Here is a 6,000-nt window from a genome sequence, read left to right as displayed (position 1 = left end):
CATGTGGCATTTTGTGTTGTATGTGATATTTCATAGCACTTTGGCCTTCGAGAGATGGCCCTCACACAGCTTTGAGAGGTGGCTCTTGTATAGTTTACTGCGAATTACCTTCACATATATAAACAAAACATTCATGTCAAATTCATAAAAAATCAAAAAAATAAGTTTGGCTTGCAAAAAATTTTCATTGTACATATTACACACAGTTTCATAAAACAAAATCATTTAGCAAAAAGCAAAGAATGATGAGATCGCTTTGGTACAAAAATTATCTTATTCACTAATCTTTTATATGTTTATTTAATAAAAGTATAATTATAAATATGTTCTTTTGTTGCCATTATTTTGAATCTGTCACTTCAAAAAATAAGCTTAGATATTCTATTTTTCTTGTTTATTTTCTCACCAACATTGCAATAGGGCCAAAAGAATAAGATTAAAGATGGCTAATCTAACAATACTTGATTTGATGCCCTTAATATCTATAGTGGATATTACTTGTCATGAATCCTTAATGTAGAGATTCATCTTGGTGTTGTCGGTCTCGATAACACCAATCAAGTTTGGCAATAACATATCTATTTAAGAATATGCCAAAGCAATTCTCTTTCTTCATCATCATCATCTCCATCAATCAGCAGAGACATAATATCTTTTAATAACGTATCTTTTAGAACAACTTGTATGATAGATACAGTCACCTAAAGTCGGCTATTTTTCTTAATGTTAAAAGTGAGTTGAATGAGCTTTGATTGCAAGATTTCAAGTTAGATCATTAATAGAACTTTGAGGTTTATAGAATCACAACACTATTGAAGCTATATGGAGAATATAAAATAAGTAAATTATGAATATGATCGTACCTCTAATCATAGTTGTTCAAGTTTCAACATGCTTAAATTAACATTAGGTATCTTCTAGCCTATTACACTTTATACCCTTTCTCTTATGATGGAAAACAAACCCTTAGCAAGCATAGATTTGGTTAAGCGAGGGATCCTTTTGTAGTAGTAATTCATAATTAAAAATTTTATCGTAGTACTTTACCCTTCCTTCCATCAGAGAATTAATATTAATAAAAACTTTATCATTTCCATTATGAAAATGGTTAATAAATTCTACCACTATACCTTAAAAGAAATAAGTAGGTCATTAATATGAATTTATCCATTAATTATTTAATTAAGTGACTTTTCATGTAGACTACATAATAAACATTCTTACATTCTCCCACTTGGTTTGCATGCTAAATGAAGAATAAATTCATAACTAGGTATGCCCATTAAACCAGTAATTATCCATATACAATTGAAATTTTATAAACTTAAAAGAAAGTCTCAGTACATGAATCATGGATGTTATATGTTTAAAAAGAAGATTTAATTCCTTCCACGTATTACCAGTATGAAACTTTCTAAAGTATGTAGATACTTATGAATAAAATTTCATAAATTATTTAGGGTCCAACTTAGATAGTCCCAATAGGCTTTTCAAAATTCTTTATGATCACAAATAAGATAACTGAAATTCAGCTAATAAAACCATACAGTTTATATGATCATTATATAATTTAGCTAGCAAAATTTTGCTCATGTGATCTTTTAACATGAGTTTTATGTCTATTTATGATCAATAGTTAGCTCATACTTATTAAAATGATCTTTCATAACTTAGCTTTATGTCAATAAATTTATTTTTGGCTTCTACTCATATTTTCCTTGAATAATAAAATTATGGTGAAGAATATCAATGGTCTTTATATTGACAATAATTTTCAAACTATTGACAAAATTTCTTAACGAAAATGCTTGCATATTTCTTTCATAGCATGTAATGAATTTATACTTTCATAATTGATAAAATCATTCACTTTATGCATGACACCTTAACTTTATTGCAAAATTATCATCTATATATGAAACTAAAACTTCATAGCTCCCAACAATCTAAAGATTTATACTTTGATCAATAATATTTTCTATAAAGCAAATGAGATTAACGTTATAAATATTGTAAATGACAAATGAGAGACTTATATTTTGTCTATATTGATAATTTGCAAATGAAATTATTGTGATTGTCAATACCTTATGGGAAGTCACAAATTATTTTTCCATAACTGTTATAAAATTTTCACCCCCTAAGTGATAGAAATACAAGTATTGTTTTCCTCACATGAGATTTAATTCTGGCAATGCAGGATTTATAGTTATAGAGTATTCCAACTTGATCAACTTGTTTGTGCTCTTACAATTACTACATGGCTAAATGATCGAGTGGATTATATAGGTCTTTATTCTCACTTTACTCCTAAGAATCATTATTGCAGGCATATGCAGTACCAGTCAATCCGGTTGGTTGTTGCTTCTTAGAAGTTTCATAAGACATCCTCGAATTGAAGGTAAACCTACTAATAGAAAAATCACCTTCTAGTCATCTTTTAGAGCTCAGCTTACCACCTACTGGTGAGGATGTATCATAAAGAACTGTGATATGTTCTCAGTTCAAGGAACAAGGCATAAAAAAAATGTATAAATCCCTTTGCTCTGAGTTCAAATTAGTGGCTTACTAATGTTTTGGACTCCTATGTTTATGTATTTTATAATTAAATCAATAAGGTACACACTTAGTTTATTTATTTTCATAACAAGTGTATAAGAATTATGAAATACTCATTTTTCTTCTTTTGATGGATTACATAGTTAAACACAACATAAGATGAATTAGTGATATAAATGTTGTATAGTATTATGTTTAAACATGGAATAGATTAAGAACGATACGAACAAAATACTTACACTGGAATGACCTAATATGCCATAAATTTACTACATCAATATTCAAATAATTACAACAACTTATAATCTAATATCTCTATTAAATATGTCAACAACAATGCTCCTCTTGAAGTGTTGCCATGGCTAGTTACCTACTATTAAAATCAAGTTGAGAACATTAAATACATAGCAAATATCAACATAAACACTTCTCAATTACTATTGCAGGTTCCTATTGTGACACACCCTTAACTAGAGATTGTGAACAGGTCGGGTAGCATATGGCACGGCAGGAGCATGGCACGTTCTGTACAACAAAGAATGGCATGAGTACATTTTTGGTGGGCTAGACGACACAACATAGCACGCACATGAGTTGGGTTGGGTTGAGAATTTTAATCACGTGGGCCTTAACCATGACACAATTAAAGGTGGCTAAAGCACGTCACATGAAAAAACTCGTAATAAGCAAGTTTCATTGGTGGACTGGCATGCGGCCTATGCGCCATCAACAACATATGGGTCAAAGTATATCAAAGTAAAATTTTTCAATGAAAAGTAAACATAAAAGGTTATGATTTTACAAATAATTTAAAATAGAATCTTTTAATATATTTATTATCATAGGTTTTTTTAAAATTAATTTAAGCCTTAATTTCAAAAATAAAATCTAATTGTTTTATGTTTATAATTTATTAAATGGATAAATGATATAGTGATTTTGATAAATAAAATTATAAATATTATGATTTTATAAATGACAAATCTAAACGTTTATGACTTTAGTATTTCATTTATGAAACAGTAAATTAGTCAAAGGAAATATGTTTCATTTGTGAACGGAATATTTTTCACCATTTCCACATAGAAAATAAACTTATGAATGAAATATGTTTTAGGGAAATCATCCACTAACCACCTGTTTTTTCACCGTTTTTCAAAAATACACAAATTTTTTTTTTTTTTTTTTTTGCAGCGCTCCACTTGAAGTTAACATTTTTTTCATTGGTCCACCCTCGTTATAACACCGTTAGAACTTTACTGACATCATAAGGGTAAAATTGTCATTTCACAACGACACAGTGGTGGACATGTGCAAAATAATATAATTTCAAGTGAAGTTCAGCAAAAAAAAAATAAAATTAAGAATTGTGTTTTTTTTTAAAATAAGAAAAAAAGGTGGTCGGTGGATAATTTATCTTTTACATTTGAGGGTAAAAAAGTTATTTACATAATATTCCGTTAGTTTTCTTAACGATCTCCAAACGTAAGTGAACAAGTGAAAGAAATGTAACTTCAGGTTGATTCCAACAAAGAAAAAAAAAACAATAGTGTATTTTTTAAAAAGTCTGAAAAAACAGGTGGTCGGTGAATAATTTCCCTAAGTTTTATGATAAATCAGAAGTTGTATTTTAATCAAATAGAGTTCAAGTGCAAGTGCGATATCCGTAGTTTGAAGAAAATTAAGTATAATTTGCATCGTTACAATTGATAGTACATTCCAATTAGGTTGGCCTTCACTGAACTATTTCATTTGCAAATTCACAACCTTTCCACTAGTAAAATTTATTCCACAAAATTACAAGAAAAGAGGTCTTTAGTCATTGGAGGTAGGTTAAATGTTCACTAGTGTGCATAATCTTGATCCACTTCCTCTTGATCAAAATCCAAACTCTCAATTTGTTTCATTCAAATATTTTGCCAATCTTGTTACACTCGGTTTTCAGCATCTTGTCGATCTTTCAAAAACATCAAAGAGTCTAATGTCTTTGATTACAAAATTAACCAATATTCATATAGAATTTTGTTACTTGCACTAAAAGCTAACTCTAATCTTACAATTAAAACCGGAGGGGTTAGTAGATCACATGCCATAATGGATAGTATAGTGGCAAAAAAAAAAAAAAAAAGATGTCTCACCTATTCAAAATTCTAAAATATCAAAAAATTTCCATTGTGAAAGAGATACTAAATTTTCAAGATTGGTAGCACAATATTTTGGAATTCATTATGATTAGTATCAATAATAAAACGAATACCTTGCCTTTGAGCAATAAAAGTTAAGCTAGAACTCTATGAGAATTTTGTGCTTATTGCACATTAGAATATGTAATGTTTGATCCAATTTTATTTTGATAAAAATTAAAAAAGTTCATTCATATAGAACATAATTGTATTAAAATTTGTATCAAGTCCTGTTAGCAAATTTCAGCAATACCATCAATCAAAAGTTTTCACTAACTTCCATGATTGAAGGATCTAACACTACTGCAAATATAAGTAATTGCGGGATATCTTCCCAATATTTTTGAAAGTTTTCCTCTATAGCATCATAAATATTTCTAAACATAATATTCTCTTTAAAAGTTTTAAAAGAATCACTCATATTATAAATTGACTTAACACTTTAGATGAAGTAGGCTCATAAATAATGGACATGCAAGAGTAGCCTCATAAAATACCTTAAAAAAATCTAGAAACTTACGTGCAACATTCCAATAATAATCAGTGATATGACAATTTTCATCATTCATTCATTCATTGTAAAATTAGAAATTACTTTAAAATATTTTTGAAAAGAAAGCAACAACACATATGTAGAATTCCAACAAACTTTCACGTCAAGGTTGAATCTCCTTTTTTCAATTAAAAAATTTTCAACATAGTTAAAAATTGTTGATTTCTTAAAAGTGCTCTAATATATAAAATGACTACTCAATTTTTTTTTTTAAATGAGGATTCATATGGGTCATACTAGCTTGAATAATTAAATTAGTTATATGACATACACATCTAACATGAAAAAATTTTGAGGCACATGCAGATGTAAGAATAGAAATATTCCACAAAAACATACCAATTTTATAGTTTTGGCTGACGCATTGTCAAATGATATGCCGAAGATTTTATCACCAGTTTAATAATATCTTTAAATAGACATTATAACAGAGTAAATTACTAGAACCAATATTAGGATAAATTCAAAGAATGCAAGCAATTTTTCACTAATCTCATGAACAGAATGTGAGGTCATACAAAAATAACCAACTGTATAAATACCAATCCAACAACTAGAAGAAATTAAAATGACATCATTAAAATTGATAAAAGTATTAGTCAAGAATTTTTTAATCTTATTAAAAATTTTGATCAAATCATGTCCTAATGTATTTATAGGCACTTTCTTAAGTTGAGACTAAACATACCTTTGCAAAAAATTCAT

The sequence above is a fragment of the Citrus clementina genome, unplaced genomic scaffold (assembly GCF_000493195.1).
Source record: "Citrus clementina cultivar Clemenules unplaced genomic scaffold, Citrus_clementina_v1.0 scaffold_5, whole genome shotgun sequence".
NCBI lineage: Eukaryota > Viridiplantae > Streptophyta > Magnoliopsida > Sapindales > Rutaceae > Citrus > Citrus x clementina.
The sequence above is the reverse complement of the archived record's forward strand: the minus strand, read 5'-3'. Positions refer to the sequence as shown.